This window comes from Lonchura striata, chromosome 35 (assembly GCF_050655825.1).
Source record: "Lonchura striata isolate lonStrDom1 chromosome 35, ASM5065582v1, whole genome shotgun sequence".
Classification (NCBI taxonomy): Eukaryota; Metazoa; Chordata; class Aves; order Passeriformes; family Estrildidae; genus Lonchura; species Lonchura striata.
Genome location: NC_140737.1, coordinates 9360783 through 9384510, shown reverse-complemented (window position 1 = coordinate 9384510; position 23728 = coordinate 9360783). Strand labels below are relative to the sequence as shown.

Genomic DNA, 23728 nt, shown 5'->3' with positions numbered 1-23728 from the left:
CAGGCGGCGTTCCGAGCGCTCCTTCGGGGCAGGATTTTGTCCCGCTGCGGGGAATTCCCGCGGGCCGGGCGGGCCGGGGCCGCTGCCGAGCGCCGCCGCCTTTCCCGGGAGCCGCCGGACAGAGCTCTCTGCTCGGGGCTGGGAAAAACACCTTCACTGCCCTGGGAACATTTAAAAAGTTTAATACAGGACAAGAGGAGACAAGGGCCATAGAGCAAAGGTTGTTAGGGCCGGGTGCATCTCGGCACTGAGCCAAGAGCACACGGTTATCTCCGGAGATACCCCTTGAATACCTTTTCCCTTACACCAGCCTGTTGCATATTCATAGTCCCTTATGCATAGTAAACTTTTTCCCAAGCTAGTTTACATATTCCAAGAACTGTTCAGCATGGCTCCTCCTCGGTTGCACCTTTTTAGGGCATGTGTATTCCTTGGTTGTGGTTTTGGTCCTTTTTTATCATCATCTTCAGTTTTGGCCCCGGCCCACACTGCCTTCAGACGGTGAGTGCTGATGGTCGGCAGATCTGTACAGGTGTCCTCATCCTGTGCTCACTGGATGTTATCCCATCCAAGCAGGAATTTTAACACAAGCATGCTTCTATCAGCTATGGCACTACTATGTCTGAGCGTAATCAATGAACAACAGAAATAAAAACTATATGACAAAGTTATTGTAACACCACACATATAAAATCCAGTGGAATATTTGCAAAAAGCCAATATTATAATATGTATCTATAACAGGGCCAAGGGCCGGGTGCCCGCTCGGTGGCCCCGGGACAGCAGAATTTTGGGGTCCCGGTGCTGGCTGCCGGCAGAGCCCCGGCGCTGGGCCGGGGATGCGTGGGACCCTCCCGCGGTGGGGTTGGGCTGCCCGGGGCAGGCGCTGCATCGTCAGCCCGGAGCCACCGGGGATCGCCCGGTACCGGCGGGGCGGGGCTGGGGAGCGGAGAAGGGCGGCACCGGAGCGGGGGGACCCTCTGCAGCCTGCGGGGTCGGACAGACCGATAAGGGGGTCCCCGGGAGCCTGGAACGTTGTGAAAAACGCCAATCACTTGGTTTTTAAAATTTTAAACGTTTAATAATAATAATAATAATAAAATTGTTATAAAAATAGTAACACAATTAGAGTAATCAAATTTAGAGTTAGGACAATTACAAGACAATAAAAAGCAAAAAATTATAGACGTCCAGATGCTCTCTGACACTTAAGCCAGGACAAGCATGCCTTGTGAACAAAGGAATAACCTTAAAAGCAATAGCCTATTGCATATTCATGTATCTCATACATGATGCATAAATTCCTTGCAAATTAGGAACTTTTCTGGATTTTGTCAACTTCTTTCCCTTAATCCTGGTACTTCCATAAAGATGGAGACAAGATGGAAGAATGTTTGTCTTTTCTGATAAGGAGGTTGTAACTCTATGTGCCCCAAGTCACCGCCATCCCTGTGTGAAGAGTTTATTGATTATCTCATCTCTTGCTTGAGCAAGGAAAAAAATCCTGCATCGCAGAGTTTCTATTTTAATATTATGTTGTTACCTAAAACTCTATTTAACACACTACTTAAGAGAATTAATACAGCATAACTGTCTAACATTACACATATAATATTCATTGTAACATTTGTGAAAAGCCAATCATAAAATAAGCATTCTACACAGAAAGTGTTGAAATGGTAAAACCAGTCAAAACCCCTTAGGAATTGGAAGGAAAACCAGAGGCAGTGGCAGCTAACACCTCTGAAACCCGTGGCTTTTGCTCCTCTCTTTGACCTGAGAGCTTCCTGGGCAGGGGCGACTCTTCCAATTGCACCAGCGTGGCCATGGCTGGGAAGGGCAGCGAGCAGATGGGTTGAGCTTCTCCTGCCAGCCCCTGAAGTGCCAGCTGTCATTTGTGTGCGCTGAGGATTCGCTTCAGGCTCGGAACTGGCGCAGCTGCTCCTGGGCGCTGCTTGCCCGCGGGCGCAGCGGTGCTGCAGCCGCTGTCCCGCACACAGGGAGGGCTCTGGAGCCTCCCAGGGCACCAAGGAGCGGAGCAGGGAACGTGCCGGGATCTGCTGCAGGACCGTGGGGCTGTGGGGGATCCTTCGGTCTCTTGGATGGGGCAGGGAGGGGGCAAATGGAATCAAGGTGAGACAGGGATCGGGCAGCCCCACGCCAGGCAGCGTTTTCTCCTCTGAGAGCTCCTCTGAGCTGAGCGAGCTGGTGAATCCTGCGGAGCAAATGAGACCCGGGAGCGAGGGAAGGGCTGGCTGGGAAGGAGTCAGATAAACCCAGTGGGTATTTCCCTTTCCAAGGGGCTCCTGGGGAGACAAAGGAGACAAGAAGGGTTCCCCATCTCATGACATTCCCTTTTTTCCTTCAGTAGCCCTATTGCAGTCACTGCATACAAGAGTTTAGTTGATCCCTTTGATGCCAGGGAGAACCCAGAACTTGAACCTCGCTGGATCCAGCCCTGTCTGCCTATCACCGAGCAGAGGGAAAAGATAAAGAACCTGGGTGGGGGTGGAGCCAAAATGGCATTTTGCCACTTCTGATCTGCTCCCAGCTTTTGCAGCAGGGCACCAACCCCATCGCTGCAAACCACTCCCTTTTGCAAGGCACACGTGGACCTCGCTGGCAGCTCAGGGCTCCTGAAGGGGCTGCTGCAGTTGGCAACTGGAGCTGTTGTTGAACTTTTCACATTGCTTACCCCCACCATCCAAATGCCATCAACTGTCTGAGGAAGGACACAAAAATATTACCCTGGAGGGGCCAAAAACTTGGAAAAGGATGAAAGAAATGTTCTGATGATGACAATGACAATGACAAAAAAACACAATTTATTTTTGACAGCAAATGAGTACCCACAGCCCTCCAGCCCTCCCAGACTGGCAGCCGAGTGGGGCCGTTTCCATGGCATGAGGAGCTGGCAGTCTGCAGAGAGAAACCAGAGAGCCACGGTCAGTCACAGAAGGCTCCTGTGCCCCTGTCCCACCACGGCCTGTGCCTGGGCCAGGCTGCTGTGTGCTCAGAGCCCAAACCTCCTGACCCATTCTCCGTTTTTAGAGAAGGGCAGAGTGGTAAGCCACATTCCATCTCCTCTGCTGAAGCAGAGCCCAGCAGCCTCCTCAGCAGCTGCAAGGGCGGGATGCCCGTGTGCCTGGTTTCCTGGCTCCCCGGCAGATCAGGGGTTATAGGTTGGGTGTCTCCTGGATTGTCCCCGGAAAGAGCCCATCTCTGCACAGTGACACCGTTTTTCATTTGTAAATTAGGTCTTTCTTTCTCTGCCAACTGTGGTTTCTCCAGCCCCGGCTGCAGCCACTGGTCATTTAAAACTTTAAGAATCTTTTTCTACAAGCACAACTGACTTGATGTATATTTTTCATAAGTACAAATTGTTCCATAACGTATATTACAATGGGGCTGCGGAGATCCCCCTGCAGGTCCATGGGGATGTAGAGATCCCCTGCAGATCCATGGGGATGCAGAGATCCCCCTGCAGGTCCATGGGGCTGCAGAGATCCCCTGCAGGTCCATGGGGATGCAGAGATCCCCTGCAGGTCCATGGGGCTGCAGAGATCCCCCTGCAGGTCCATGGGGATGCAGAGATCCCCCTGCAGGTCCATGGGGCTGCAGAGATCCCCCTGCAGGTCCATGGGGCTGCAGAGATCCCCCTGCAGGTCCATGGGGAGGCAGAGATCCCCTGCAGCCCCTGGAGGAGCCGGGCTGGAGCTCGGCGACGCCTGAGAGGAGCTGTGAGCCCGCGGGCAGAGGGGCCCCGCTGGAGCAGCCTGTCCTGGCAGGACTGAGCCCGTGGCACAGTGACCCACGCTGCAGCACTCGGAGGGGGCTGTGCCCAGGGGATGGACTCCGCTCCGAGAAGTTCCTGGAGAAGTCTCGGCCGGGAGAGAGCGCAGGGTGCAGCAGGGAACGACTCCTGTCCCTGAGCAGAGGGAGAAGCCCCGGGGGATGAGCTGAGCATGGCCCCATTCCCTGTCTCCTGCCCTGCCGGGGGAGGAGGTGCAGCTGGGAGCAGGGAGGCGTGGGGAAAGCTGCATTTAAGGCTCTGCACTGACTTCTCCTTCTCCTGCTCCGAGTCTTTGGAGTTTTCTGACAGAAATCTCTCCCCTGCCCCACCCACCCACAGAGCATTGGGCAGGTTTCCCTTTTCGGGGGAAACCAAAGCGAAGCTCTGATGCGCTAACGAGGGGCAGGGGAAGTGAGGCTCCTGGGCTTCCCGCAGAGGCGGAGGCACGGGAGGCGCAGGGCCGGGAAAGCCGTGGCGGGAGGCGCGGAGAAGTTTGTTTGTGTGGGCAGCTCAATCCCGGCTCGGCCCGGGCCCGTGCCGGGGCTGTTCCTCATCTCCGGCTTTCCCCTCACGCAGCCCGGGGGCGCCGAGAGCGCGGGGCGAGGCGGGGCCGTGCGCAGAGCCCGCCCCGAGCTCGCTGCCATTGGCCGCCGCTGCCGTCAGTCGCGGTTGCGGCGCGCTGATTGGTGGGAGCGGGGCGCGGCGCGGCCCCGGCGGCGGGCTGAGGGCGGCCGTGGCCGCGCAGCGCCGCCATTGGCCGAGCGGCTGTGCGGGCCCGGCAGCGGCGGCAGCGGCCGGAGCGCGGTGAGGCGGCGGCGGCGGAGCTCGGAGGCGGCCCCGGCGCAGGTGGGAGCCGCGCTGGGCTCTGCGGGGGCTCGGGGCCGGCTGCGGGCGGAGGGGGCGGCAGGGGGCTCCGGCGGCTCGCCGGTGCCGTGTCCGGCCCGTGCCGGCCCCGGGCTGAGGGCGCTGCGGGAGCGGCTGCCCGCGGTCTCCTTCCCGCCGGGGCCGGGCAGGAGCCGCTGCCGGAGCAGCGCTGGCTCGGCCCGGCTGCTGTGGGTAGGACAGAGGGGCTGCCCCGCGGCCGGGAGCGGGCGGGGAAATTCCCGTCGCCGGAGGTTCGTGTGCCCGGCGGAGAGCGAGGAGTCCTGTCAAAGTGACTTTATTGCCGAGCAGGGGCAGAGGCCGTGGGGCATTTGCCGTGCGCTCTCTGCCGTGGCTGTAGTCCGCAGCCTCCTTTTTATCCTCATTTTCCCGGCCGCATCTCCCTCTGCCTTTGCCCACCGGCTGAGTTCCTTGGAAGGTTCCGACTTCCCGATGCGCCTGCTGCCTTTCCTCGTTAATGTGCACCCTCCTTTTGTATAACAGCCGATATTCATGGCTCTGTTAAGTCTTTGTTCTTCTCCTCGAAGTTCAGGAATGTGGCGGGAGTTTGAGCAGCTGTCTGGGTCAATTTGTACCATTTATTGGAACTGATGGTTTCTCCCCTTATCTACAGGTGCCCGACCCGATCTCCAGGCAGATTCACTCCTTGACTCTGTTTTGTCCTTCCCGGGTCCTCTTTGGTTTTGGGATTATTCTCGGTGCCCTCATTCCCTGTCCTTTGGTCGCCGTTTGTGGATCAGGAGGCCTGGCTGCCACCTGCATGCCCTGGCTCAGCTGCTGGATGAGCTGCACTGCCAAGGTGTGGAGCATGGTACAAAGATGAGAGTTGCTGCAGCACAGAAGAGGAGAAGCAGCATTCGTTTAAACCCTGGTGTGCCAGGAAGCCACGAAAGCGTGTCCTATTCCCATCCTTTCCATGTTTGGACCAATACATAAACTGCTCTCCTATTTCCTTTCTTATCTTTTTCAGCACTTTTCCTTTGTCATCTCTTTGCCAACAGCAGTTTGAGTAATTTAGTTTTCCACAAACTCCTGCTTTTTCTGCTAAGAGATAATCTGATCCCATCCCCTGGTGAAATGTTGTGTTCCTCGTTTCAGTGGCTTGGTCGGCAGGAAGGTCAGGAGCTGGAGCTGTCTGGTTGGTTCTTATTCGGAGGACAGCTTGTAATCTAATGATGCCATTGAAATGATAAATGGGTTCTCTGTCTCCTTATTTGATTTTGTGAGAAACGCCAGTCACTTGGTTTTTAAAATGTTAGAAGTTTAATACTAGTAAAATGGTTATAAAAGTAGGAATACAATTAGACTAATAAAAATTTAGAGTTAGGACAATTGCAAGACATTAAAAAGCAAAGACTTACAGATGTCTGGATGCTCTCTTGGGCATTTAAGCCATAACAAGCATACCTTGTGAATAAAGGAATCGCCCCTAAAAAAATACACTGTTGCATATTCTTATATCCTTCATGGTTATGCATACATTTTATTTAAAACAAGAAACTCTTGTCTGTTGTATGTCAGCTATTTTTTTAATCCCCACGGCATCCTCCAGTCTGAGCAAGGCCTGAAGAAATTAGCTTCTCCTGATAAGAAGCCATAAATTCCTCTCCTTTGGAAGATTTAGGTGTTCTTCGAAGGGAGCATCTCATTCCTAAAAAGAAAACTCGCCCCACATACATTGTCTCTATTTTAACATTATGTTGTAACCTAAAACTACACTTAACACAATATGTAAGGGAATTAATACTGCATAACTTTCTAACATGACACGTATAATATTCATTGTAACATTTGCGAAAAGCCAATCATAAATATGCATTTTTCACAATCCCACCTCTTACTGCTCAAGCCAAATGATTTATAAAGAATATTTCCTGTCCTCTTGCATTCTTTGGACTCTGTTGGTAATCAAATAAAACATGGGATTAAACAAAGAAGAAATATCAAAACACTTGTAACACATAAAAGGAAGAATCCTAATTTCTTCCACCATCCCATTTTCAATACATTACCCCACCTGCTAGTTTTTAACGTTATTTTCCCATTTTTGGACTGATACCTGGGTCATAATTTTTTTCTGATATCCTTTGTTTTTTCCAGGATGACATCCTCATTGCCATCTATTTTCAACAATCTGTACACCCCATTCTTTAGCCAATAAATAGCGTAAAGCCAACCTATTTTAATGCACTGCAGGTGATGTTTGGCTTTGCAGACTCCATATTAATTCCAATGCCTGAGCAGCTTTGTTTATTATCTTCTCTATAACTGCTTGGAGTAATTTAATATGACTGAGGATATAATTTGGGGTTAACACAGAGCTAGACTGCTGTGCTTGTTTTACCTTTTTTTTTACTAACTGTCTCTTTACCGAATCTTGGACTATATTTCTAAGATCAAATGTAAAACAAATCCATCTCTCTCCTTTTGGACATTCCATGCCCCAAGTATTACTACTTTTTCCTAAGTTCTTTGTATGTGATAATTTTCCCCCTTTTTCCTGCAGGTACTTGATTTGGATGGGTTATAACAGTGCCTGTTGACATGGGTGTGTGTAACAAAAAGGAACTTTGGTTTCTTTCCATGTGATACTTTCTGTAGCATTTGTGACACGATCTTGCTGCTATCTCAGAAGGGAAAAGACAACAAATGAGAGACAGAAACAGGAATGACAGAGGTCTGGCTTGGCTTATACCCCCACCTCCCCTGCCTGTGGGGCTGCTGCCCACAGCAGGTACGTGTGATCTTCTCGCTGGTGAGTGCAGTGCTCAATCCAGGCTTGCCCTCTGTTTCCCTTGTCACTCCTTTTTTACTCATTTCCAGGCAAATTGTTTTTGACACCTTTTAACTGTGGTTTTCCACCATTCCTCAGGTATCTCTCAGTCCACAGGCATTGATAATCCCCATCTACAAAAGCAATTTATTACTTCAGTTTTTGAGGTCTTTCTGTATAGGGGATTGATTCAGTACTCAATACTTCTTGCCACAAGAACATAGATTTTGTGAGCTACAATGCCAATTATTCTCATAATTTAAACATTCACTTATAACCCAGCTGCCATGTCCAATATGGGGATGAATCAAATAAAGTATACAGCATAGTATTAATGGCAATTTCCCTTCTTCCCTGTACAAGCCACAGGCTAAGGCCAGACTATAAGAACTCTTTGACTCAAACACTCCCGATCCTCCTGTTTGAAGTGGCAGTGTTCCTCTGCCAAGGAGGTGTCGGAGGCGTCTCAGGGCTTATTCAGGCAGGGCTTAGAACCAGTGATGCAAGCTTTGCCTTATTTCTCAGTTAGGTGTTATTCTTTGTACCTGCCTTGGATCATTTGGGTCTTCCTAAACCATTACCACCCAGTCCTGGGTGAAAGTTAATTTGGTATCACCTGGTTTAGATGTGATAGTCCATTCCTCACGTTTCTTCACAAATTCTTTTATTTTGCTGGCATGAATTCACCCTCTTTTCCATGGTTGGAATTGCTGCTTTAGTAGTACCTGGAAAGGACTTCTTAATAACACAGTGTTAAAAGAAAAGAAAAACAATACTGCATTAACTTTCACCATTAATTTTCTTCAAAACTTTCTGGGTTTAACTAAAAACTTTTTCTATAGCTGCTTCTTCTTCTTGTATCCATCTGTGCTAATTGCTGCAGAGGCCAATTCTTCTTCTTGTGAGCTATAATTAGTTAAATAAAAAAAAGACTAGCCCAAATTTAACACAAGATGTATCACATCTCTTGGTTTTTTGCTTTTTAGGCGACATCCAACTGTTTTAGTCTTACAGACCCATTCTTCAGAACAAAAGCCTCCTTTCCTTAACAACAAAAATCAGAAGGAAAAAAAAGAAGTCTTGTTTAAAAAAATAAAGCACATTGTGAGAGTCAGCTATCTCTGCTTTGATCTTATCTCTATTGGTGGTCCCGCTCTCCCTCTTTTTCACAGCTTTGCCTTTGTCTGTACTTCCTCACTCCCCTCCCCTTGTTGTCAGTCTGTCTAGCAGGAATGAGGGAGAACTTACAGATAGCTACAGTATGGGGACTTTGGGGCATATTTCGCTCTCCCTCTTTCTCTTTCTCTCTGTTTCCCTTTCTCTCTCTTTTTCTCTCTTTTTCTTTCTTCTTCTCTCTTTTTCTCTCTTCTCTCTTTCTCTCTTTTTCTCTTTTTCTCTCTTCTTCTCTCTTTTTCTCTCTTTTTCTCTTCTTCTCTCTTCTTCTCTCTTTCTTCTTCTCTCTTCTCTCTTTCTTCTTCTCTCTTCTTCTCTCTTCTTCTCTCTTTCTTCTTCTCTCTTCTTCTCTCTTCTCCCTTTCTCTCTCTTTCGCTCTCTTTTTCTCTCTTCACATTTCAACATCCACATTCCAATATCAGTCCACTTTCTAACATTAGTCCTACATCCTGGAGAGGTGAGTCTGCCAATCACCTCTCCCTCCTTTTTCAACTTCCTTACAAATTTAATTACTTTTGTTATGTGTGTTCTGCAGGCCTTTAATTCACGGTACCCTCCACCAAGGGCTACCAGCTACCCACAGCTGACAGTGCTAAAACTAAAGACTTATTTTGCTGTCACAATTTTCCATTCACAAGCTTGAAAGGGTTGTAGGAACAAGGTAAACAAAAACTTACTTCTGAAGTGATCTTGCCTGCAATAAAAAATTTAAGGCAATCCTTGTTAGTGCAATATAATTTGCAAAGAAGCCAAGGTTTGATTTGGGAAGGGCATCTGAGGACACAGAGCATGAGTTTTACAAATCTATAATTTGAAGAGGGAATAGACAAAATGTGGATACAGTGGGGGAGACAGCAAGTAAGGAATTTATCTCTGCAATACTCTCTTTTTGACTGCCAGGAGACACTCTCTGAAGAGGTTCTTACAGTACAAACAATAACTGGATGGGAAGAGGCACTCTTGAATTTAAGCTTTGCTGTCAAAGTAGGAAACTGCCCCTGGGCACTGCAGTGCTGGAGCACCCTGCCTGCAAACTCACCAGAGGCAAGCCACTGCTGCCACGCTGCAGGGCTGCCTGCAGCACAGAGGGAACCATGGCCAAGCCCTCCCTGCAGGCCTGGGTAATCCACACAAGGAATCACAATTGCTTCATAGCTCTCTAACTCATTCAAGAAATAGGAAACTGTAGTAAACAGAGATCTCCCTCACCATCTTTTTCATATGTGTGTGTCACACACCCACTGTGATGCTGGAAGTAACAAATTGTTTACATTAGAAGATACTGAAACTTTTTCTTCATTTAGCTTTGTAGTTTCCCTTTTCTATATGTAGCCACCTCCCATTGTGGGAAAAAATGAGCCCTATTTTTTTACAAGTGTTTTGTATGCACAATTTTATTTGCTGTTCTAGATACACTGCAAGTAGTTAGCACTTCCAGAAAAACTAGCAAACAAACAAAACAAAAAAACTAAGAAAGCAAAACACATTTGGGTACATGAAAAAGGACTGGTTGGAAGGAAAATTGTTTCTCATTGACCTACCAAGCAGTTGGTGTTACCTTTAGTTTAACTTTACACACTGAGAACAGTTGATTGAACAGCCTGCATTGACTCAAATTAATAGCAGGTTTTGCTATGTCACAGCTGTAAACTAGTTTTTCAATCCTAGAGTACAGTAAGTTATGTATTTCAAGATAAAAATCACAAAGCAAATTGGAAGAAATTTAGTACTGCATGAGGTGTGCACACAATTACAATTAATTTACCTCTAGAAGTCAGTTTATGACTTTCCTCTACTAGGATTGCAGTAGCTGCTATAGCTTGAGTACACACTGGCCAGCCTTGATTTACTGGATCCCACATCTTTGATAAATAAGCCACAGGTCTCTTTACTCCTCCCCACTCTTGAAACAAAACCCTATGAGCTACCCCCTTTTTTTCATTTACATACAAATGAAAGAGTGTTGCTAGTGAAGGTAAGCTTAAAGTTGATATTGGGGCTAGTTTTTACTTCTTTTTTCTTAGTTTTTCATTACCCTTTTTGATCCATTTTATATCATCTCCCTCTGTCAGTTTTTTTTATTCGAAAATTTTACTGCCTGTGTATTTCCTTCAATCCACAATCTATAATATCCCAATAATCTGAGTATCTTTCTGATTTCCCCCTTTGAAGAGGGAGGGGGAAGGGATAGAATCCCTGTGTTTCAGTCTGGGTTGAGCTTCCAACTACCCTTACTAAGCAAGTGTCCAAGATATTTTACCTCTGATTCTACAAATTGCAGCTTCCCTTTTGATACCCTTAATCCTTTTTCCCCAAGAAAATTCAAAAGCTTTATAGTAGCCTCTCCAGCTTCAGCTTCCCCAGAAAGTAAAAGATTATCCACTTATTGGATAATTTATATTTCAGGGGGAGTGGGGAAAGTTTGTAGTATTGTTTCTAAAGCTTGTCCAAATAAGTTTGGGGATTCTGTAAGCCCCTGTGGTCGTTTTGTCCATCTTAATTGCTGTTTTCTCCAGTTAGTGGGTCCTTCCATTCAAAAGCAAAGATAACTTGCTCTCCTGGGCTAATGGGCAAGCCCAAAAGGCATCTTTAAGGTCCACTACACTAAACCACTGATGCTGGGGAGGAACTTTACTTAAAAGAGTATAAGGATTTGGTACCACTGGATAGCGGGTCTGAGTTCCTTTGTTAACCTCCCTTAAGGCTTGTACCAGTCTATAGCTCCCATCAGGCTTCTTTACTGGGAGTATTGGGGTATTATGGGGAGACATACAAGGTTCTAATGTCCCATCCTTTGTTAGTCCTTCTATTACTGGCTTTAAACATTCCCGTCCTTCTAAAGATACAGGATACTGCCATACATGTATGGGACAATTTTTTTTCCTCAGTTGTAATCTTTATGGGGTCAATATTTAATCTTCCCCTATTTCCCTCCCCAGCCCAAACTTCCTTGTTAATTCTTCTTCCATCCTCCTGGCCTAGTTTTAAAAGTCTAGCTGTCATCTTCCCATCTTCTGGAACAACCCCTATTCCTAATTTCACCTGTAAATCTTGTCCCAATAAATTGCTACCTGCCCCTGGGACCAAGAAAACATCCCTCATCCAAAATTTAGTTTCTCCCTCTATTACCACATTTTTAATAACGGGTACTGTGAAACTCTCTCCTTTTGCTCCTGTTACTATTACGGTATCTTTGCTTACACTATAACCTTTTAGAATATTTAACAGAAAGGTTCTTTCTGCCCCTGTGTCTACCACAAATTCCAATTCTTCTTCTTGGGGACCCACTCTTGAAATTATCTCAGCATTCCCCACCTGGACCCACCTGCGCCCCCCCTCGGCCCCATGGCCCCGCGAGGGGAATTTGGGGAGGTGGGAGTGGGGCAGCGCCAAGGCCGGGCCCCCCCGCGCTGTCCTGGCGGGAGCGGCTGCAGTGGGGACCGAGTGCGGGCGGGAGCGGCCGAGAGCCCAGCGCTGCCCCAGCCCGACCTGCCCCAGCTCCATCCCTGCCCCTGCGCTGGGATGCTGTGGGTGTGGGGGGGAAGAGGGAGCCGGCAGTGGGTGCTGGGCCTGGGGGCAGGAGGAGAAGGGAAGGAGAAGCAGGCTTGAGGAACAGAATGGTCAAACGATGGACATGGCAGGAGAAGGTGGGATTGTGCAGGAGAAGGAGGAATAGCAGGAGGAAGAGGAGTGTGAGGAAGAGGAGAGACACAGGAGGAGGAGGAGGAGCAGAAAGAGGAAGCAGCAGAAGGTTCCACCCCTCCCTGTGTCTGCAGCCTCCCCCCAGCCCCAGGAGCGCTGCTCCCCCCACATGCAGCAGGTGACTGTGGAGGGGGATCCAAGATTTTCACGGGGTGATTCTTGGTGTTTCTGAGCTTTCTTGGATTAAATGTTGATGCTTTGGTTTTATGTGGCAGCTGAATCTTTATCTTTTGGAGGAGGTTTTTGCTGGCTTTTGATGTTTGGGGTGTTTTTGTTCTGTGTCTTGGAAGTTTACAGGATTTTTGGGCTGAATCTTGGTGCTTTGGAGGTTCTTACAGACACAAGATTCCCAATGACTTCCTGAGATGAACTTGGGCAAGGAGGAACCTCCAGTCCAAGGAGCTCTTCTCTTGTTTTTTCCCCAAATCAGGATTTGTCATTGCCAGGGCGTGGCTGGATGGAGGAGGAGGGAAAGTCACGGAGATGCTGCAGGAGGAGGAGCTGCAAACCCAGCCCAGGGAGCTGCGGGGAGGAAAGAGCCCCCCTGAGCCAGGAAGGCGGGCAGAGATCCAGACAGAGCTGGGAGCTGGTGGAGAAGCCTCATGCCAGGGAGAAGCCCCACAAGTGCTTGGAATGTGGGAAGGGTTTCAGGTGGAGATCCAACCTGATCGAGCACCAGAGGATCCACACTGGGGAACGGCCCTATGAGTGTGGGGAGTGTGGGAAGAGGTTTCATAGAAGCTCCCATGTCCTTCTACATGAGCGGATTCACACAGAGGAGAGGCCCTTCCTCTGCCCCGACTGCGGGAAGGGCTTCAAGCACAACTCCAGCCTCACCGTGCACCGGCGCATCCACACCGGGGAGAGGCCCTACGAGTGTGGGAAGTGTGGGAAGAGCTTCAAAGACAGGTCTAGCCTGATCCAGCACCAGGTTATCCACACTGGGGAACGGCCCTACGAGTGCTTGGAATGTGGGAAGAGCTTTGGGTGGAGCTCTGCCTTGAGAATACACCAACACATCCACACTGGGGAGAGGCCCTACGAGTGTCCCCAGTGTGGGAAGAGGTTTCAGACCAGCTCCGATGTCCTCAAGCATGAGCGGATTCACACAGAGGAGAGGCCCTACCGCTGCCCCGACTGTGGGAAGGGCTTCAAGCACAACTCCCACCTCACCGTGCACCGGCGCATCCACACCGGGGAGAGGCCCTACGAGTGTGGGAAGTGTGGGAAGAGTTTCTCCAGGAGCTTTCACTTGACCCAGCACCAACGGAGGCACCACTAAGGGAAGCCCTGTGAGTGCCCCGAGTGAGGGAAGAGCTTGGAGTGAGGGAAGAGCTTGGAGTGAGGGAAGAGCTTGGAGTGAGGGGAGAGCTTGGAGTGAGGGAAGAGAGCGAGGGAAGAGCTTGGAGTGAGGGAAGAGAGTGCAGGAAGAGCTTGGAGTGAGGGAAGAGAGTGCAGGAAGAGCTTGGTGCGCTGCTGCAGCTCCATCCCCCATGGGAGGATCCGGGCTGGATGATCCCCAGTGACCCCCGTTGGGCAGAGCCCTGGTGCCCCCGTATGGGGAATAAAACAGAGAGTAAAGCAATGGAGCTGATAAAGGGGCCCGATATCTGAGGCCTGACTGAGCAGAAACTGTGGGAGACACAGACACAGTTTAAGTCTCCCTGGGCAAGAAGTGACCAGAAAAAATGGTGTGAGTCTTTGTGATAAGATAAATGTTCCCAGGTTACTGGATGTCTCGAAGAATGTGTAACGAATGAGAAATTGTTACCAAAAACAGAGCCCTATATAAGCACCATACAAGTAAATCCCTGTATAAACACCTGCTACACTCAATAAAATTGGCTTTGGTCTAAACTCGTATGTCCCCGTCTCTCCATGGTGGATAACCCTGTTGTGGGTGATCCCCGTTGGGTGGGGGAAGGTGCTGGAGGGATTTCTTTCCCTTCTCCTGGTGCTGCCGTGGTTTGGTTGGTAATAAATTCCCTCCCTGTGCCCAGGCTGGGTCTGTTGTCCCCGTGCCGGTGCTCGGGGCGGGATCTCTCCCGTTCCTTCTCTGCACTGCCGGGCCTCTCCTCAGCCAATGAGAGAACGCGGTGGAGAAGAGTCAGCCAATGAGAGCGAGCGGGGCTGATGACTCACCAGTTGCCGGGCAGACCCGCAGCAGGCAGTGTTCCCCACCTGGACCCGCCCTCCCTGCCCAGTGCCGGCCCCGCCGTGGGGTCCCCCCAAGTCCCTCCCCAGTGCCCCCATGAACTGGGCTGGGTTTAACTGGGAAGCTTTACTGGGAACACTGGGGGCAGGGGGCAGGGGCAGAGTGACAGCAGGGCTGGGGGGACACTGGACCCTCCCAAAACCCAGTATCCTTCAAACCCCTTCATAGCCCCTCCAAAGCCACAGCCTCCTCTCCCAGTTGAAACCAGGCTCTCTCCAACTCCCTCCCAGTTGCTCCCAGCACATCCCAGTGCCTCTCCCAGCACCCCCAATTTCTCCCCTGTACGCCAGTGCCAGCTCAGGGGGTGCTCTAGTCTGACGGGCTCTACCTGGCAGGTGGATGTGAGCCCGTGGTGAGAGTGGGGAGGTTTCCAGCAGCACCAGGAGCTGGTGGATCCAGTCCCCGTTGGGGACCACATCAGTGTCCCCCACAGAGAGCTCCTGCTGGCCCTGGAACCACCTCAGTTGGGTGTGGGCAGGGTAGAAATCCACCTGGGAGCAGAGCAGGCGTCCGGGCCCGGGCTGGGAGCTCGAGGGCACCAGCGAGATGGACACGCTGGGGGTCACTGGGAGAGCGCGGGGACACACTGGGATCAGCCGTGGGGAACTGGGAGAGAGAGGGGAGGGGTGGTGTGGCCGTGGGGCAGACTGGGAATGGACTGGGAGGGACTGGGAATGGGCTGGGAAAGACTGGGATGATACTCAGAGAGATGGGGGACACTGGGAGAGAGTGGAGGTCTCGGAGTGAACTGGGGAGGAACTGGGAATGGGCTGGGAAGGAGTGGGAGGGACTGGGGCGGCACTGGGAGGAACTGGGAATGAAGCGCGCGGCACTGGGAGGCCGAGTCCAGTGCGGGGCACGCGGCGCTGCGGGTCTGCCTGGCAACTGATGAGTCATCAGAGACTCGCGCTCTGATTGGCTGAGGGGCGGCAGCGCCACGCCAGGCTGAGATGGACAGCCGGGAGGCACTGGGAGAGACTGGGATGGACTGGGAGAGCCACGGGGGTCAGTGGCAGGGACAGAAGGTCTCGGGGATGGGCACAAGGAGGGCTGAGGGCTCTGGGGCGATTCCCACGGAGGTTTTGAGGGGCCTCAGGGTCATTGCCAGAGCAGGGCTCGAGGGCACACGCTCTGCCCCACGCTCACCTCGGCGCTCCGTGAGGAATGGGCTGAGATACTCGTAGTTGTACGGCAGAGCCAGCCCACCGCAGTCCTTCTTTGCTCCATAACGTGTGGGTCGCTGTTCCAGTACCTTTCTGCTGTCTCCCCATAAGGGGTGAGCCCCAAAAAGTGCCCCACGTCACTGTCGAGCATCGCGTGTTGCTCCCGACTGTAGGTGAACCTCCTCAGGCACCTCACCTTCTCCGTGCCGTTCAGGAAGTGACACTCGGAGTTTCCCATGTACTGGAACACCCCTGTGTGTGCAGGACACAGGCCCGGGGGTGCCTCCCAGCACCCCCAGAGCTCCGGGATCCACCCCGGATCCCCACTCCGCACCTACTGTGCCCCAGGGCCGCCATGGATCCCTCCTGCCCACACTGCCACTTCCTCTTTTCCACGTTTTCTCCATTTCCCCTTCCACATCCTCTCCCTTCCCACCCCCAGCCTCTCCGCAGATGAGTTTTGGGGTCCCCATTTACTCCTTTTCCTCTTTCTCAACCTTTTAAACACAATTTCCCAGAAGCCCAGTGCCCCCTCCCGCTTATTTCTGGGGTCCTACCCTCCCCTTTTCCCAACTATCTCATCCTCTCCCGGCCCTTCCTCACCTGCCCCCAATCCTCAGCCCCTCCCGCTCTGCCGTTCGGGGTCCCCTCCTCCTCACCGTGCAATTTCGGGCTCTCACCGCCCCTTTTCCCCCTTCTCCCCCGTGTGCCACCGCCTCCCGCCCCCCGCTCACCCGAGAGCTTCGCGCCCGCAGCCGGGGCGGCTCCCGGCCCCAGCCGTGCCCCCAGCACGGCCCCGCTGCCGCCCCTCGCCCACGGGCAGCACCGGCCCGGAGCAGCGCGGGCTCGGCAGCGCCGCGCTCCCCTCGGCTCCCGGCGCTTCCGGGCACCGATTGCCGAGGCTCCGCCGCTCCCGGAGCGGGGACAGAAAATGGAACCGAGGGGTCCTGGGGGGGGGCAAGGAGCGGGAGAGATCCCGCAGCAAATCCGGCACGGGGACAACAGACCCGGCCTGGACACAGGAGGGAATTTATTACCAACCAAACCACGGCAGCACCAGGAGAAGGGAAAGAAATCCCTCCAGCACCTTCCCCCACCCAACGGGGATCACCCACAACAGGGTTATCCACCATGGAGAGACGGGGACATCCGAGTTTAGACCACAGACAATTTTATTGTGTGTACCAGGTGTTTATACAGGGATTTACTTGTATGGTGCTTATAGAGGGCTCTGTTTTTGGTAACAATTTCCCATTGGTTACACATTCTTTGTGACATAAGGTCACGTGGGAACATTTATCTTATCACAAAGTCTCACACCATGTTGTTTGGTCACTTCTTGCCCAGGGAGACTGAAACTGTGTCTCTGTCTCCCACAGTTTCTGCTCAGTCAGGCCTCAGATATCGGGCCCCTTTATCAGCTCCATTGCTTTACTCTCTGTTTTATTCCCCATACGGGGACACCAGGGCTCTGCCCAACGGGGGTCACTGGGGATCATCCAGCCCGGATCCTCCCATGGGGGATGGAGCTGCAGCAGCGCACCAAGCTCTTCCCTCACTCTCTTCCCTCACACCAAGCTCTTCCCCCACTCGCTTTCCTCACTCGGGGCACTCACAGGGCTTCCCTTAGTGGTGCCCCCGTTGGTGCTGGGTCAAGGTTGAGCTCTGTGAGAAGCTCTTCCCACACTTCCCACACTCGTAGGGCCTCTCCCCTGTGTGGATCCTCTGGTGCCAGATCAGGTGGTAGCTCCACCTGAAACCCTTCCCACATTCCAAGCACTTGTGGGGCTTCTCCCTGCCATGAGGCTTCTCCACCAGCTCCGAGCTCCGCCTGGATCTCCGCCCTCCTTCCTGGCTCAGGGGGGCTCTTTCCTCCCTGCAGCTCCCTGGGCTGGGTTTGCAGCTCCTCCTCCTGCAGCACCTCTGGGGCTTTTCCTTCTCCTCCATCCAGCCATGTCCAGGGAATGAAAAATCCTGGTTTGGGGAAAAAAACAAGAGGAGTGCACCTTGGACTGGAGGTTCCTCCTTACCCAAGTTCATCTCAGGAAGTCATTCGGAATCTTTTATCTGTAAGAACCTACAAAGCACCAAGATTTAGCCCAAAATTCCTGCAAGCATCAAGACACAGAACAAAAACTCCCCAAACATCACAACTCAGCAAAAACCTCCAAAACATAAAGATTCAGCTGCCACATAAAACCAAAGCATCAACATTTAGCCCAAGAAAGATCAGAAACACCAAGATTCACCCTGTGAAAATCGTGAATCCCCCTCCACAGTCACCTGCTGCATGTGGGGGGAGCAGCGCTCCTGGGGCTGGGGGGAGGCTGCACCTATAAGGACTGGTGGAACCTTCTGCTGCTTCCTCTTTCTCCTCCTCCTCCTCCTCCTGTGTCTCTACTCTTCCTCACACTCCTCTTCCTCCTGCTATTATTCCTCCTTCTGAACAATCCCACCCTCTCCTGCCACTTGCATCTTTTGACCATTCTGTTCCTCAAGCCTGCTTCTCCTTCCTTTCTCCTCCTGCCCCCAGGCCCAGCACCCACTGCCGGCTCCCTCTTCCCCCCAGCCCCACAGCATCCCAGCGCAGGGGCAGGGATGGAGCTGGGGCAGGTCGGGCTGGGGCAGCGCTGGGCTCTCGGCCGCTCCCGCCCGCACTCGGTCCCCACTGCAGCCGCTCCCGCCAGGACAGCGCGGGGGGGCCCGGCCTTGGCGCTGCCCCACTCCCACCTCCCCAAATTCCCCTCGCGGGGCCATGGGGCCGAGGGGGGGCGCAGGTGGGTCCAGGTGGGGAACGCGGGGAGCTGCGAGTCTGCCTGGCAACTGGTGAGTCATCAGCGCCGCGGGCTCTGATTGGCTGAGCTCTGCCCGAGCCCTGGGGCTGCAGCACAGAGGGGACACCCTGCTCCAGGGGGGATGTCCCACAAACGGGGGACCCCATGGAAGGAACCACAGGAAAGTGTCTTTACAAACAGATGCTGTGAGTCTGCTCGGAGATAGGGCCAGGGACCTGTACAGAAGGAAGTGACAGCAGACACAATCTGTCTCAGAAAATGTTATTAACTGATGACACAGACTGCTCCTCAGCCAAGGTCCTGCTCAGAAGTTCCAGAAGAAAAACAAAGACTTAACAGAGCCATGAATATCATTTGCTATATAAAAACAGGGAGCATATTATGGGAGTATGTAGTAGGTGGATTGGGAAGTCTGTACCTCTCAAGTACTTCAGTCAATGCGGAAAGGGAGAGGAAGATGTGGCCAGGAGAATTAGGATGAAAAGGAGGCTGTGTCCTCCAACACTGTCCGGGGCGGCGGGCAGGGAGTGCAGCTGAAGGTGCCTCACCCACTTTGGGTGATCGGCTCCCTTGGCTGGTGGCGGCACCGGGGATTGATTGGGGACCCGGGAGTGACCAGGAGACAGACGAGTGACACATCAGGGGGTCTGTGAAGAGTCAGCAGGGAGAGAGCACTGAAAATCTCATCAGTGAGTGCCCTGGGATCCTCGGGGAGTGAACATGGCAGGGCACCCATGGAGGGGAGAAAAGGGAAAGCCAAGGAGGAGTCCTGGCCAAAGGGATGATGATCCCAAAATGTCTCTGAAGGGTCCCTTGGGAGAATGCTGAGGTAGTTTGCACATTCCCCCAGAGATAATTAAGGACATGGACACCCAGGGAGGAAATAAGGGAAATTGAGAAGGCATTTGGAAAACAAGGGAATGGAGGGTGTTGGTGTGCTGGGAAGGGATCAGGTGAAGGGGAGTGTGCAGCAATATCAATACAGCAAGAGGCAGCAGGAGGAATCTATGTGGTAATAAAAAGGATGACGGAAAAGAGGAGAAGGAGAAAAATACTCAGGATTGGGATGATTTTCAGCAGGGTCTTATTCTCGAAATTTGCCAGCTGATCCAGATCCTTCCATCCCCGGTTTCCAGGAGAGGAAAAGCAGGAGGTCAGGATGGCAGGGGTTTCTCTGCGGTGGCAGCGGCAGCACCGGGCGCAGAGGTGCGGCACCGGGAGCACGGGCTGGGGCCTGTGGGGAGCTGCGGGGCCGGGCCGGGGCTGTGGGGCAGCCGGGGCTCAGCGCCGGGCGCTGCCTGACCCCACCAGCCCCGGGCAGGGCCGGCAGTGGCCCCCGGCCCCCAGGAGGCTGCGGGACGCCCCGGCCGCTGCCCGGCCCCGGGGAGCTGCCGGCCCTGCCCGCCGGGGGGGCCGCCTTTGGACACTGCGGCAGGACAGGCACCGGCTCTGCCACACGGGCTGGGCAGGGACCCTGAGCACAAGGGGGAACACAAAGGAACAGCTGGGAAATGCAGAGTGCACATGAAGGATCAGGATTTGCTGTTCAGGATTTGCTTTGGGTCCCTGCAGAAAGGAAAGGTTTTGCAGAAAGCTCAGCAGCTCTCAGAGGATGAGCACCCACAGGCAGTGACCAGGGCTGCAGGAGTGGCACAAGAAGCCCTGCAGCACTTGGGCACAAAGGCACAGCAGCTGAAGGCAAGAAGGGATGAGCAAAAGGCCAAGCTGAAGGCAAAGGCCACGGCAGAGTTCCCACAGCCCCTGAGGGATCAACCCCAGGGCCCAAGGGGGCCCCAGCACCCAGGCCATGACGGGGTCGGCCACAAGCACCTGGCAGAGGCATTGCCCTCCTGGCCAGGGCAGAGCCCACCCAAACAGCCCCTGGGAAGGAGTCAGGGCTCCAGCTGCAGCCCACAAGGACACTGCAAGCACAGACAGCAGCACCCTCAGCAGGAGCAAGTCCACCCCTGCATGGACATGGATTGGCAGGGCTCTCTGAGCTCTCATCCCACCGGGGACCCACCACACTGGAGCCCTGAAGAACATTCAGGCTGTATCTGCATCCAGAGGAGGCCTCTCCTGATGGACACAGGGGCCTCTCCATCCACTCGGAATCTTACACCTAAGGGGGGAAAATTGTAAAGGAATGTTTAATTATTAAGGGAATAAATGGGAAAGCTGAGCTGGTGTCATTTGTTCAATCACTATTAGGAGCTGAAGAGGATAGGTTTGAAATAAACTAATTTCTTTTTCTTCCTACTCTGATTGTTATTAACTAGGAAGGAATTTGATGGTGGTATTGTAATATTGTAAAAGGTGATACAGAGGCTATTGCTGCTGTACCTTTGTGTCAAATGTCTGGGAAGGCCAATGCTGAAAGGAACCAGAGGTGTGGGCAGCCCCATGGAAAGACGGAAAATTTGATGTGGAGCCTCTCCAAATTACTTGGAAGCAACCAGGACAAGTGGTGTCTAAAAGCAACACCCTGTTCCAGGGGAGGGAAGGAAGGGCTCACAGCCTGGTATGGAGTCCCTGCTAAAGGCAGGGCTTTTGGAGCCAGGGATGTCTCCCTACAGCACTCCTATCCTGCCAGTCAGGGAATCAGATGGTTCCAATGAGGAGGACAAGAACAAGTGGTAGACAAAGCCCCTCTGAAATGGCTGAATTTTCTGGCTAAAAGTCATATATTGAGTATTTGAAAAAAAATTGCAAATGGTGGAGAAAAAGGTTAAATATATGGGACATAATTTGACTGAAGGATTGACCCAGAGAGAGTCTAGGCAATTTCAGATGTAAAGAAGTAAACTAAAATAAGGAAAAGACCAAAACGAGCTGCAACAATTCTGAGAATTAAAACACAAATACACAATGTGGATTGAGGATTCTAAGTTCCAGCCAGAACATTGTAGGACTTTTTAACCCCAGACAGCCTCCATGCTGTGGTATGGACAGGAGAAAGTGAGCAAAACTTGAGAAAATGAACAACCAAAAATATTGATGCCTCAGCTGGGGCTCTTCCAGACTCAGAAAAGAAATTCGAATTGTAGGTGAATGTTCAACGGGGCCATGCCAAAGGAATCCTTGGGCCAAAATGTTTCACCCAGTGGCCACAGTGGCCTCATTGGCTGCAAAATTGTGCAGCCACAGCTTCAACGGGAACCAAGGCCCAAAACCTGATGACAACAGGATCTCCGACTGTTCCAGTCTGCCATCAAGTTCAAGCTTTGATAACCAAAAGAGCCTCACAGTGGATGAGCAGTGCTCGGTTATTACAGTGTGAAACTTGTTCAGTGGCACAGGAGGATCCAGAACTGAGCACAGGGGAAGGGTTTAACCCAGCCTCCTGTTTGAACAGCCCACAGAGGGGCTGGGAAGAAACCCAGCACTGCATTCAAGTGACACAGCTCCAGACCCAGCCTGGGGGAGATTCAGGAGACATTGCCTGGCCTGAGGCAGAAAATGTCTTTGTGGATGGCTCTTCAAGGGCAGCAGAAGGGAAAAGTGTTCCAAGACACGCTGTTATTGAGGAAAGGGAATCAGACAAAGTGCAGGTTACCCCCATGGTCAGCTCAACCGGCACAGCTGTGTGTGCTTGTAAGAGCCTGGCACTGAAATGCCCTGAGCAGGAAGGCTTCAATATCTTCTGGTGACACCATCTCACCTAACAGGGGGGCAAAAGCAATTCTGACTGCTCAGCAACCACTGGATCACTTATTAAGATATTTCTAAAAGACATAATTCCAATAAAAGGGATTGTGGAAGCCATAGACTCAGAGAGCAGAACTAATTTTGGAGGAGAGATCCTCCAGGGGGTTATGGCAGCTTTAGGAATACAAATGGGACCTCCATAATCCCTGGCACCCCCACAGCTCAGGCTGGGTACAAAGAATAAATGGGGAAAGAAAGAAACACCTTTGGAAACTGGGATAGAGATCAAGATGCCATGGGTACGGCTTTTGCCATTGGCTTGGGTAAGAAGAGCCAGACCCAGGACAGATATTCGATTCTCTCCCTTCCAATTGATCTCGGAATTCCTTACCTGGTAATTCTGCACCTAGTGCAGGGTGCAGATAAGGGATGCACATTTAAAGCAGTCTGTGGCCAGAATCCTGTCTCTGGTGCAATCTCTCCCAGGAAGCTGGGCTGGCACAGAGCCTGCCTTGGCACTTTGCTGTTGCCAACATCCAAGCAGGACATGGGCTCTGCCTAAGGAGTGCAAAGCAGCACCACTGGTGGCCAAGTGGCGTGGCCCATGCCAAGGGGCCCCGAGGCCAGAAACAGCCGCCAGCACAGCTGAACACGGAGGGACCCCTCAGCCTGGGCTCCAGGTCTCTGCAGCCCCGGAGATTTGCACTTCCCGCCTGCAGCAGGAGGATGGGAGGCCCCCCTGAGCCTGCACTGAAGGCAGCGCAGCAGCAGCCAGGGCTCCACAGCGGGGCAAGGCCCTGGGCTGCCCACACCTCCTCTGCTGAAATCCTCGGCCTGGCCACCCTCCCTGGGCAGCTCCAGCCACCGGGGCCAGCCCTTGCTGCCACTGCTGCAGCTTCAGTGATCTCTGGGCCTGCACTGCCACAGCTGCTGGGGAGACACCGGGACAATTCCACTCTGGCTCTCACTCACACACTGCCCTGCCTGCCAGTGCATCCATGGAAAATAGACCAGCTCATAGACTTGAACATTGTTAACCTTTGATTTCTCTACTCAGGCTTGCTTTGCCTTGGCCTTGGGGAAAGAAATGTTAAAGGTTTTGTTAAGGGCTGTTACACCACTCAGTGGAGATGAGTTTAACACCTCAACACACTGGGAATGGCCCAAAAGATACCCACAAAGATAACGACCAGCAGCAAAACATCAACCCCAGCAGCAAACAGCAACCAACACCTACCCCAGACACTGCCCCCGGCAGGGCTGCAGACACCTGGTCTGCAAAAGGCTGAGGAGGAAATCCAGCACTTCCCACCTCATTAACAGCACAAGCAAAGGAATCCGGGTCCAACTGGAAACCAAATACTAAAAACTGCACAACTTGAAACTACAGAACATTAAACCAATGCATTTAGACTGTATCCAGTTTGGGAAAAATAGACTAAAACCCACATGTCATGGAACAATTTTCTTTGCGCACCCGGGCTGTGTGGGGATGGAATGATTTCTGTTGCACATCCTGGCCAGAATCAAGGAATGCCTTGACTCTAACACTAAACCTATTGGTGGAGCTTTTCTTTTTCCTGC

General features: G+C 52.2%; 1 pseudogene; it reads right to left on the bottom strand.

Annotated features, from left to right (window-relative positions):
* Positions 1-12970: 12970 nt before the first annotated feature.
* LOC146764361 (class II histocompatibility antigen, B-L beta chain pseudogene) lies at positions 12971-16496 on the bottom strand (annotated as a pseudogene).
* Positions 16497-23728: the final 7232 nt, after the last annotated feature.